General features: G+C 41.1%; 1 protein-coding gene across 1 annotated transcript in view; it reads left to right on the forward strand.

Annotated features, from left to right (window-relative positions):
• ADARB2 (adenosine deaminase RNA specific B2 (inactive)) overlaps positions 1-12792 on the forward strand; it is a gene marked incomplete at both ends in the record, with an annotated part of 314989 nt that overhangs the window by 191892 nt on the left and 110305 nt on the right. The window lies entirely within an intron of this gene.

The raw sequence follows: 12792 nt of genomic DNA on the forward strand, positions 1-12792 counted from the left end.
ATAGCCTGAACCACCTTACAGTATCAGGGCCGTATGGAGCACGACTTTATGTTCTTCTTGTCACTTTGAGGGGAAGATACAGTGCTTTTTTTCTACATTTCTTTTTTGAATTGAACAAGTTCACTTTTTTTTTTCCTAGTAAGTCATTTGTTGAAGTGGCAGAGGTCACATTACCACTGTTTTGTCACTCAGGAATGAGGAAGGGAATGATGGAATTGTTTGCATTTAAATCATCAGCATTAGAAAAATGCATTTATCCTGATAACCATCGATGAAGTCTGGAAGCAGAATAGTGGAAACAGACTTTCTCCCATAAAACTCTGTTCACTAGAGATTTACTGTGTGGCTACTTCTGGAGACAAATTGCCACCTTTTCTTTCTCCCTCTTTCTGTCTTGCTCCCTTTTGTTAACAAATGTGAAGCAAATCCATCCAGTGAAGCTCAGCCAAGGCCAAAGCATTTCAATTTTCTTAGCACGAGTGCTCCTGGACACTCTGAGTAGTCCTGAACAATCAAATGCCCTGGAAAAGTTAATAAATATGGTGGCAGTGTCCTGGTCTTTATCCATGGCACTACAGATGTGACCCCCCATAACTCCAAATACATTACAGTGTCCTGGATTCAGGATTTGGACAAGAACCCTACAAAACTGAACAAATCAGTGCATAGGCTATTCCTTGTACTGAAGAACTGAGGGCATAAGTGTATTTTTTGCTCTACAGACCCAGCATTTACACATGGTAGTGTAACTACAGGCCAGACCCATCAGCAGGTCACCCAGACGTGCCCTGAGGCAGCACCAGCACTCCCTTGTCCTGGCCCTTGATGCCCACAGACACATGCGAACAGCTTCAGAGCTGTCACTGTCACCCCTCAGCAAAGGGGCTGTGCTCGGGGTGGTGACACAGTTCTCATCAGGGTATAGGCATTTTCCTGTGCTGCAGGGTCTGCTGTGTGGTGGTCAGCAGAGAAGACATGCCATGGCAGTTCACAGTGTCTTGGCTCCATATCAGAACCCAGTACACTCTAGTCAGTAGGCTGGGATGTTAAGTAGGCCTTGGTGAGCGTGGGCCTGCAGTGTGGGACTAGTGCAAGGACTGGCATTTTGGGTGGATCAGTGCCTGCCATAATTGTCAGTGGGGAAGAACAGGCTTACTCTTAATGGTTCATTATTGTTTTTCCTACATTGAAAACTCGCTAGTCTAATTTGAAGGTTAAAATACATAGAAGAGCATTAAAATAGACATAGAAATGGAACTGTATATACAGGTAGCCAGACTATATTAAATCTAGCAGACTATATCTGCTGATTGTCAGGACCCTGAGGGCATGATGGGCTTCCCACACCCTCCTCACAGCACAGGACCCAGTTTCAGCCTCCCCTGAGGCCATCAGTCCCAGCCCCAGTTTCAGAAGTGTCAGGCTCCAGCCCTGCCACGGTTTAGGTCCTGTATAGAGGTAACTTATTTTCTGGTGGTTTAGAAGAGAACTGTAGCCAAGTTGCCCTATCAATGCACCCCTAGTTTGTTAGGAGCTTGTTAGCTACGGCAGATACTGTGGTCTTTTGAATCAGTGCAGTTCAAATAACTCCTGCTTTACCAGAAAAGAGGATTTTCTTTGTTGTTGTGGAATGAGGGAATATGACTTGTAAGGGGGAATAAAAGATACTGAATTCACATGACTAATGGAGTTAGATACATTTGAAGAGTGTGAGCTATACATTTTCTAGTAAAGGGGCCCTCTCCTCACCAGGATTTCCTGTGCCAGAGGGAAGAAAGTTTCAGATTGCTTTTGCATTTTAAAATGAAAGAACAGAGCATGGGAGCTGTTTTATAATCTCTTGCTGAGATCAAAGGAGAAGGAGGTAAATGCATATGTACTACTTTCTCTGGTGCTGCACCAGCTATTTAGTAGAGCTAATGGAGCTCCCAGTGTAGAAGAGGCAGAGATTAGCCTCTTCATATCTGCTGACTGTAAAGAGTCCAAAAGGATTAATATTATTAAGAGTGAATTTCAGCAAGAAACTATGAAGGAAATTCTGTCTCCCCTCTTTATCTTTTCACCTTTCTTTCCAGAAATAACTCTGAACCATGGTTTTTGGCCTTCCACCCATTCCTATTTTCTTATTATTTCTCTGTAAAAACAGTCTTGGAGGTATCTAACACCCCTGGAAAGTTTTGACTTTGTGGAAGTTTTGTCCATTTTGCACAGGAAATGTGAAAGGCTAAAGAGACCGAATAGTCATTACAAGTTTATGGGATCAGATCCTTAACTGTTTTGAAACAGCACTACTCCACTGACCTTAGCTGGTATGACTCTATGGATGTTCATGGACTTCAATAAAGCCACACAGGCTCACTCCAGCTGAGGATCTGACCTGTGAAATTATGGAGTTTTATCCAAACCAAACTGAAATTCTGTCATGAATTGGTCTTCAAGGGAAAATAATTGCTAATTCAATGACTCCTACTGTTCTTACTGCAGCTGCTAGTCATTCCATGCTGCAGACAATCCTCACTTTTAACCAGTGAATCAAGAGTTTCCCCAGCAGCTTCAATACACCAAAGATCAGAGGTGCAGAAGTGTGTACACAGTCCTCCAAAGGTTTATGTATTAGAAGGCAAGCCCTAGGGTCAATCTATGAAGCAGTAGAAATCTTCCCAGCTAGACATTATGCCTTGGTGTCCTATTAAGCTTTTGCAGTAAATGGTGGGAAAAAAACCCACCCTAAAATCTTCATTTAGATGAGACTTGACTTGTCTTTTTGGGGTTAATTTTGTGTAGGAACAGCTTTAAAGAGCTTACTGGGACCTGTTTTCAGTGTATCAAAGCAGTAACCCCGGTGTGCCTGTTGATGCTGCAGCAACATCCAGACATATTAGTACTCAGAACTGCAGAATTTGGAGCTGAAGAAAGTAAGCAACCTGCTCAGGAGGTTACAGTTCTGCTGTTCCTCTTGGCAGCCACCGAAGGGAGATGAGCAGAAAAGAAACGCGATAAAAAGTAAATGGCACTTTCCTGCTAAGCTAATCAGTTCTGTTTGAGAACAGAGGGCTGTGCCAACTGCAAATCAATGCACTAAATCACTTGCATTCTTGTGCGAGTCCTGCCACCATGGCAGCTGCTAACAAGGGAATAAAGAAAACTGTTATTGGATATTTAGTAGACTTTTAAAGTGCTTGTGTAAAATAACATATTTAATTTAATGCAAAGTTATAAATGTGATTGGAGTTTATAGACATTATAGCAGGGTTGAGAAGAATAAGATTCCTCTTATTTCTGCACAAAGAGCTTTTTTATGTTCCCAGACCATCCTTATCAAACTGTCTGTGGTGTTAAAGAGCAGTTTTCTTATCAGATTTTACAACTTCACCAGTTTATTAAGGGGTAAACACTGAGATAATAATACATCTGATTTTTCACATAGCTCTTAAAGTGTTCAAGTCACAGAGCAGGACTAGTACATACTTACTTCAGGATGAAATTAATGTACTCTAATGCCACAGGCTATGTTGACTAAGGCTTCACTGACTATAAAGAAAGCCTACAGTGACTGCTCCAGATGTGGATATGTACAAAAACATGTGTACATTTAATCAGATAATCCCATTTAAGACAACAACTGTACCCAATGGATTTATTCAACCATGTGATACTATATACCTTTTTTTCCCCTATTCCTTTCTAAATACTTTCCAAAGAATAATCTTTCTTGCCCTTGCTGTGACTGGGACTACTCCCTTTTTGTGACCAGTCATGAGAACATTATAGTTTCCCTCGAAAGCTCAGCTTCTGCAGCATTCTCAGAATTCTCCTAGCCTAAAACACAGGACTCACATCCCTGAACTCCCAGTTTGAATCGATGTTGCACATACAGTACAGCCCAACTTTGTCATCATTTAAATCATCAATCGTAGCTGTGCAGTGAAACGCTTGATATAAAATACCCAGGGGCAAGCAGTAGACTGCCTTCTCTTTAATTACATCAATCCTCAATCACCCCAAAGCAATGCCATCCTTGGAAGTACTAACTCTGACAGGTAGTACTTCTGGGAATGCCATAAAAATGCCAGCATAGCAGCAATGGCAGAGAAAATAAGCTGCCTCATCTTTGGAGAATTATTGGACTGTACTAACATTCAAGGGTACAATGTCAGCACAATGCAGAAAGAGTTAGATGCATAGCCCCCATTATTATTGTTGATGGGAGTCAGGTGTCAAGTTTCCTTTGCATCACTCTGAAAATTTAGCCTTCTTGGTAAAGCTTTAGCCAACTTTTCTTTTGTCACCACTCTTAACTGAGGGATGGATTCAAAGCCATTTGTGCTGTGATCGAATAAAGACTGGTAAGGTAAAAAGAAAATACTAACAAAGTAGCAATGATGAACCCGAAGCTTTCAGACTCTGTGCAAGCTGTGATGGAAAGCTTAATAAATATTAAAGGATGGTTCCTCAACAGGTGAAATTGGAGCAGTTGCTTTGTAGTAAATGGCTCTGTAACACCAGCAGTACCTGGGATAGCCCCAGGGCAGCCCCTGATGCCTTTTAGTTGTCTCAGCTCCCATAGGGTCGAATGGGAATTAAAGTCTCTAAATACTTAAATAACTGGCTCAATTAACAGACACGACTTCTGTCAGTAGCATCTTGTCTGAGAAAGTCCTGTAAATCTCAGCCCTTCTCTATCACTTGGAGTTCATTGTTTGCTCGCAGTAAGCGCATGTGTCTCACTAAAAGCGTTTCTAAATTATAATGGTAGTGCCTTTAACTTTCTGCCCACAGATTGGTTATCATGAGACAGCCTCATGTTATAAAGGATAAATCAGGGCAAATTCAGGTTAAATATGCATTATTACGGAAGTACAAGAGAGAGAGGTCATACTTGGCTGGCTTGCAGTAGATGAACAGAAAGCAGATTAAACAAAGCCTTTCACCACTTAATTGCTGACTGGACCTTCCTGATGCAGGGCATTCATTTCCTGATGTTGAAGCAGGTATTCAGTTTGGGAAGGAGAGGCTTCCAGCTCAAAGAGGGGTACTGACAGGCTCACTGGTAGTGTTTGCCCATGGCTGGGACCACTTCACGCTGCAACCTTCATCAGTTATGGAGGTGAGATGAACAGCTATATCTGTATGTGCATCCGTAGGCATTATTGCAGGCTGGAGAACAGTATCTTAGAACTAAAAGAGCAGTTTGTGTTGAGTTGAAGCATATCAGTATGCTCACATTAGGTGATCACCACATTATACAGTGAAACAGTCATCTTGTAAAATCTTGAACTTAGCTGTTCACCTACACTGCATCTATACAAACATCTTACAGTTTCTTCAGGTACATTAATGGGCAGTGATAACACCCTCCAGAACACAGGTTAAGACTTCCTGTCAAGGTAGGGTAGAAAACATATCTCCTGACTTTGGACATCTACAGGTTAGTCTTCTAGTCCAAATCAATAGTCCAGACCCCAAATAAAATCAATAGGCACCTTCTGAGAGGGATTTATTGTATTTATCACAGCAGGCATTTATCTGTGCGTGCACATACCAATGCCTCCTCTCAGAAGATAAAGTAAGATCAGTTCCTTCTAGGACTGTTAAGCCCCTCTTACAGCAGATAGTGGCTGAACTTGGAGGCTTAAAGTTTGAGCAACTAAAATTTGGTTTTAACAGCTAAGCCCCACCTCAGACTTTTATGTACTCAAGTAGGCTGCTGGTTTCAGAAGGTGGCAAAACTTTCAAAACCAGGTAGTGCTTTATTCGTTATAGATATCTGTCCCAGTTTAGCTAAGTCTCCTTAAGCAATGCAGACTTGTATTGTAGACACAGACTAATGAGAAATTAACCTGTTCACCTTTATATTGGCCAAGCTAGTTTCCCATGTGACTGTAGAAGCCCTTCAGGTTGCCTTAAATGTGTTTGATAATGCTGTTTGATAAGCAGCTGACATACAATCAGATACTCACAGGTAGAGTTAATCACACAGATTTATTATATGCCTAATAAATCCACTGGCCATTTTTATGGTCTCCATTGCAAGACATCAGCACACAGATCTGAGTGCTGATGGGTTTCATGCAATTCTCTCTTGTGCTTCTCTTGCTTTCTAGAGTGATGACACCCCAAAATGGGGGGGGGGGGGGGGGGAGAGGGAAGAAAAAAATAGGAAAAAAGTCCTTCAGAGTTTATAGAATGCAAAATAAAAATATTTCCAAAGTGAATGTTCAAATAGCATAAGAAGCTTGCAAAGACATGATTTTAAAACTGCCATCTCCAAGCCACAGCCTGATCACTTAGAAAATACTTAATATAGTGCACTCCACAGGCAGATGGAGATACACATAAACTGATAATAACTCAAGAGTTTTTATCCCTATGTGTCCTCAAGCAAGGCATCAGGAGAGAAAAACACTCTTGCAACAAAATTAAATAGTTTTAGATCTAATTTTACTAGGCTGAACTAGATTTCAGATTGATTTCTGTGGAATCTAATAGAGAACAACACACATACGCATTGCCTTTCTTATAAAAAATCCATCAACCACCTTGTGTTTTTACTTACTTTGCTCTTTATGAGAAGTAATAAGAAACTAATATTTCACAATACAACGTGTTTCATTCTGTAAATGGTCTTTCCTGGTAAAGGAGCTTGGAGTGAGCTGCTGCAGAGCCCAGAAGTGCAGCCCCTGAGATTTCTCTACTCAGGCACCTCTTTTCATTTGTAGGGTGAAACTGCAGCTCAACCCCACTATCTCCATCCTGGAAAATGAGGCAAAAAGAGCACAGGAGATGCCAATGTGAAAAGAAATAATGTTGCAGACACTGCATTCATTGGCTAAGGCCCGTGATATGGTCCGTTAAGCATGTCCCAGAGTATATATTCTGTATCTCAAATCATATTGGATGGATCCATAGAAATCACATTCATGGCTTTATTGCCGGTCCTTTCTGCTTCCTAGGTGATACACTAGAAGTTACTTTGACCTCAGACTAAATGAGCGTGGCCCTGTGCAGAGGCCCTGGTGGGATGCAGGGCTGCAGGCCAGCCGGAGTGCAGGGCATGAATATACCTCTGTATGTGAGGGGTTGGGTCATCTCTGGCAAAACATTTCGTACAGCTTCCCCAAAGGCTTTCCAAGAGTACCAGTTCTGGGTCAGTAAACAGCCAGAACAGAGGTAAAAGGATTAGTCTAGTTGCCAGCTCCCTGAACTAACTGACGTTTCACATCCAATATTCTCTGCAGTATCATAACACCATAAACTGTTATTGCTGCTTAATATAATGGCATTTCAGAGCTCTCATCTTGGACAAGGATCCCATTTTGCTGAGCACTGAGCAACAATAGAGCAAAAAGATTTTCTCTGCCCCAAGTACTACATAAACAAATGACAAAGGCAACAAATAAATCTATTTACAGCAGACCTCTGCACTTGGCAGGCCACAATGGATGTCCAGGCAAGGCAGAGGGGCAGGTGCTTTTGTGTGGGGCTGCTGTATCATACTGAGCAGCATTTTTCCTGTCTCAGAGGAAAACTTCATGGCTCTGAGTTCACACCTCTGATTTCTTGCTCAAAGGACAACCTGCCTAGTGCAGCTGAGACTTCACCTGAAACACCGATTATCCAAATGCTCCTTGATTTTGCCTTCCCTTTGGTTTTCAGACCACAAAAAAAATGTATCCTGATATTTTACATGTCATTTTGTTCAGTGAACAAAACCAGTAATGCTGAATACATTTTTTTTTCTTTTAAGAGCCTAAATTCCTTAATCTGAATGTTTCATTTCCTCCCTGCCATTGAGAAAAATGTTTCACGTGGAAAGTTTTTCTCAGCATATTCCTCGAAATGTGCACCTCCAAGAAAGCTTTCCTTACTGTCCCCACATGGGCACGAGTGGGATGTCTCCAACAAATGCCTCAGACAGAAAACCAACTATAAAACACGCATCTTTAGTAACTATCCACCTCAGAGGCCACACTCCCAGGGATGCCAAGCAGCATGTAGAATGAATGAAGCCATCCCACATATTTTAACCCTTTCATATCCTCCAGTACACACACATATGGGGGGAGGGGGGGGTCCCATTTGGACCGCTCATTAGATGTGCTACCCTGGTTACATTGACTGGTGACACTCAAGGGTTTGTGATATCAGCAGAGTTTCACCTTCAGATCTCCCAGTTTAGCAGGGAGAGAACAAAGCACAAGGATCGGGCATGTGTTAACAGCCCCACGCAAATACATGCACAGGGTTGAACTGATCCAGTGCAATGCAAGGCATCAAACAGGAACTCCTGGGCCAGGCACACAGCTAGAGACCATGGACAGAAACAGCACTACTTTGGCAGAGTGGGTAGGAAGGAGCATTGCACAGAGACTTCCCACTTGGCTTTGAAGTCAGAAGCTCTTGGGCAATTCCACTGCAGCTCTGCACACTTGGTGACTCGTGAGTCAATGGCTGGTTCTCGTATTCAGCTCTAAGGGAGACTGATGCCAAGCAAGTAAAATCCTATCTGGAAACTCGCTGTTTAAACTAAATGATGAAACTTGGTGGCTGTACAAGAGCTGTGAGCCCTTCTCAGTAAGTGCTGTGGTTTAATGACATGGCCATTTTCCCCACAAATTTGCCATATTTTTCTTTTGTGTAAAGAACCCACTTGTCCTGTCAATCACTGTCAGTCCAAGTCTGAACTAAGATACAGGAAGGAAGATAGAGAATCAAGACTAGTAGGACAGTAAAAATGTAGCTATTGGAATAGCTTCAAATACTGCTTTAGAGAAATAAAATTCAGGTTTTTTCAAGAGGTTTTGCATCTGAGTGTATGTTACTGCATCAGAATTGACCCTTCCTGAGTAATTTCATACTGCATGCAAACCAACTGAATTATTTAGGGCTGTTTTATAATGTCTGCATTGTGTTTTTTAGAGAATACTATTTAAGAAACCTCTGACAAGTAAAGTAGCTTACAGTAATCAATTAGAATATGAGAATGAAACTAATTCAGTAAAACTGCTAACACTGATCTGGCAAACCACTGGTAGCCATCTGTCTAATCCTCCTTGTGTTCATAAGTTGCGTTTTGAAAAACAATTATTAATAGTGCTCATTAGCTGCCAAGCAAAAGAGCATGCCACAAGCTTCTGCTCAGACATTAGCTAGCATCAGCAAACACTGCTTGCTTCTTCAAGTCTGAGCTAGAACCTGAGCATGATCTCATGGTTGGGACTAGTTTTTGTAGGAGAGTCCACAGGGGTGGACTATAAGGGATGGGTACTAGGGCAGGTGCAACACCCTGCAGAAGCCAACCGCCTTCCTCCAACCCATCAGCACCAATGGCTACTCAACCTCACCAACAGACAATCTATTCCCGTGCTGCACTGTCCATGCTGCTAGGAAGGGGTTTAATGCCTAAAGGGAATTTTCTTTGGTGCAATTTAAGTCCATTACTTCTAGTTGTGTTAGTGCACATGGAATACAGTTTGCTTCTTTCTTCTATGCTGCAGCTTTTCATGTAGTTGAAGACTGTTGTTACGACTCCACTCAGTCTGCTCTTCTTAAAGCTAAACAATTTGTCCAACATGTATAAGGCCTGATTTTTAAAAGTGTTGAGCTCCTGCTGTTCCCATTGCTTTTATTTGGGTGATTGAAAGTGAAAGAACTTCAGTACATCTGATGATCAAGCCGTATTGTCTGATGCCCTTCAAATACTGATAGGTATGAAGGGCTCAAACACTGTTTATAGCTGTATTTGTGTATTCTTGTCTTCACCACAAAAAGCGTATTTACAGGACTTGTGACCAGTCCTCTGACTGCATCCACAGAACAAGAGCAACCTCACAAAAAGAGCAGATTTTAGTGGGAACTTGGCTGCCTCGTGTGCCAGGCTTTGCTAAATCATTTGCACTATATCATTTTCTGTTTTTTCATGCAAAGCATATCTTGGCCAAAGTTTTTTTATTTGTTTAAGTGATTTATATGGCTACTGTCAAAACAGCGTTCATGTTTATTTTTTTACTTATTTGCTGTAGTTGGAAAATATATACTTAAGAAGAATGAATTTGAATACTTTTCCATTCCAAAAGAGAGGAGAGTGAGGTTTCTTTTTGTAATGGGCTTCTCATCAGGATAAATGGTGATTTTTATTTTTATTTTTTTAGACTACTGGAACAGAGTTCCACTTGGTATCCCTTGGAAGAATGTTTTTATGGTGAATACACTACAAAATATGATGCTTTTGTGTTGAGAACATTTTCCAGGGTGGCTAGAAATAAATCCCACTATACCTGCTCTTTGTCTCTCATTTCCATTGTAAATATATCTTCCTTTGTGTCCATGTAGGCCCTCATGAAATCGCTCCTTCATGTCATCGGAGCCTTGTGATACAATTGTATTTCAAGCAATAATAGCTTCTTGCATTGGTTCTCATAAATGTAGGGTTATGTATTCTGCCTTTTTGGAGAAAAGGATTCTTGAAATGTCTTGTTTTCTCCTCTTGGACTCTCTCTCGTAGCCTTGAAAAATAATGTCCTCAGACAAATGCAGAGAACATTTATGATTATAAAGTAAAAATAGCCACTCTTATTTTGGGCTACCTGTCATTGCTTCTTTTTGGGGAAAAAAAAATCATAGAAGGAGAGGAGAGTGAGAGAAAAAAAAAGGAGCTGCAAAGGTATTTCTCTGGGAAATTGTATGGCTTTTATGAACCCAGCCATGTCCTTTATTCTTATTCATAAGATTTCATCAAACTGCTGGAAAGAAGACTAATTGTGATGGACATGAAAATAGACGGGGACTGTAAAATGTGAATACACAACTCTGCTAAACTTCTTCTGAAGTGGCAAAGAAAACTAGTACTGAATTTCATCAGTGACAATAAAGCTGAAGTAGTGTCCTACGGTACATAAATGGCCGTAAACGACAACATGCAAAAGATGGACGCGATCATATCAATGGTTTTATATCTAGCCAGATTATTTCCCTCTAAACACCTACATTTAATTATCCTGTCATCTACCTTCCCCTCCTCCATAGGCTCCATAATTCATCTGTGCCATGTATGTAGTATAAAGCTTCTCTTCTTACATCGCTCACTCAAAACCCTGGCTTTGTCCTCCTTCCAGACACACACTACATCTTCCCTTGCTCAAAAAATGGTTTGAAATATTAAATTATAATCCTTATTGTCTGTATTGATTGAAGGATATCCTGTTATTAGGGCTTGCCTGAGTTTGGTTGACACAAACCCATCCATTGCCGCTCTAAGAATGCAGTAGATTTTAGAGGCCATCCCATCTCCCTGCCACACAAAGCAGAGGCACCAACAAGGTCTTTGAGGACTGTTGGAAAACAGTGACAACAAAAGACTAAGGTGGCTAAAAGTTCCCTTAAGGAAAAAGGGAAAATAATGTGATAAATTTAAAATTCACATTGTACATCTGCATGCACAAAATGGATCAGTCATAGAATATTCCTTAACCTAATGATAATGTAGTATAAAACTACACGGTTCTGCCTTTCGATTGGCAGCAGGAGTCGGCATTAGCAACCTCAGCAAGAAAGCACATGCCTTCATTTCTTGGTTAGTGGATTAACTCCTTATGAGAAGTGAAAATATTTTCTCAGTGACGAAGTTTCAAGTTTCTGTAGGATATCCAGTATCTTAAGGGTTAGTTCTGGAGGTCTGACAGCCGTCAGCAGTGAGGCACAGGTGGAGTACGCTGCAGCTCACTGCATCTCCATATCCAGACACAACAGTCATTGCCAGTGCTGAAGCCAAGGGCTGCCCTGATCCTACATCTAGCATCTGAAGCATTCCCTTTACCAAATGTAGCCTTTGGATTCAGTCCCAAACGCCTATGCTTTTTTCACTTTAATCAAAGAAACTAGTTGAGAAAGTTGAGAGTGAATAACAGCCTTTATCCTGATCACCCAACAGTCTGACACGCACTGAGATGGTGTCATACAGAGACACCACATTTCTCAGCGAGCAACGCCTCGGCAAAAAGTGTCAAAGTATTCACTTAGGAAAATCTTTTGGCTAAAGAATTCATAAATAGCTTCTTTCTTTTGGTTTGTGACACCACTACGGTCCATTAATGAAATTGCAATTCAAGGAGGCTAATTTGTACTCTAATTATATATTAGTCTGGGCTGAAAGGTTTCTGGACAGAAAAAGGTTTTCTTCAGGCAATCTTTTATTCTGCTTATTGTATTTACTTAACAAAGAGCAGTCAGCTTTTACTGTGATTTCTCATAATAGAGTTGAGCTGTAGTGTTACCTTGTGAGGGCAAACATCTGCAGTCATTTTTGATGGATTCTGATAACAGTCTTGAAAAAGAACAAGGATTATTTGCAAATGCAGGAAGAACCAGGCCAAAGAAGTTCAACAGCTCTTCAGCTGGAATGCTTTCTAGTCCAGTGGTAGATTAGCAGCCAAGTAGCTTAAGAAAACTCAAAGAATACTTTCTCACCAATAATAAAGTCCCCACAGAAATAATTTTTTCCTATGTCACTTGAAAGACATTCTTGGTTTGGTTTTGATGCTTTCTGCCATGGGATGAAAGCCCAGCATTGCTCACTATGTGCAGGATTTGGAGTATTTCTATCCAGCTGAAGCTCTCCTAGCAGAAAAGCACTTTGGGAAAGCAACTAAATCCTTCAAAGGTGTAAGGTGCATTTCTGTTTCTCCTAAGGAAAGTCAACGCTTTGTTAAAGTCAGTTCCCAGCATAGTACCCACAGTTTATCAGGAGGAATTCAGCCTAAACGAACTGAACAACAATTAAATATGCTACTTAAC

Source organism: Gallinula chloropus (assembly GCF_964237585.1).
Source record: "Gallinula chloropus genome assembly, chromosome: 2".
Classification (NCBI taxonomy): Eukaryota; Metazoa; Chordata; class Aves; order Gruiformes; family Rallidae; genus Gallinula; species Gallinula chloropus.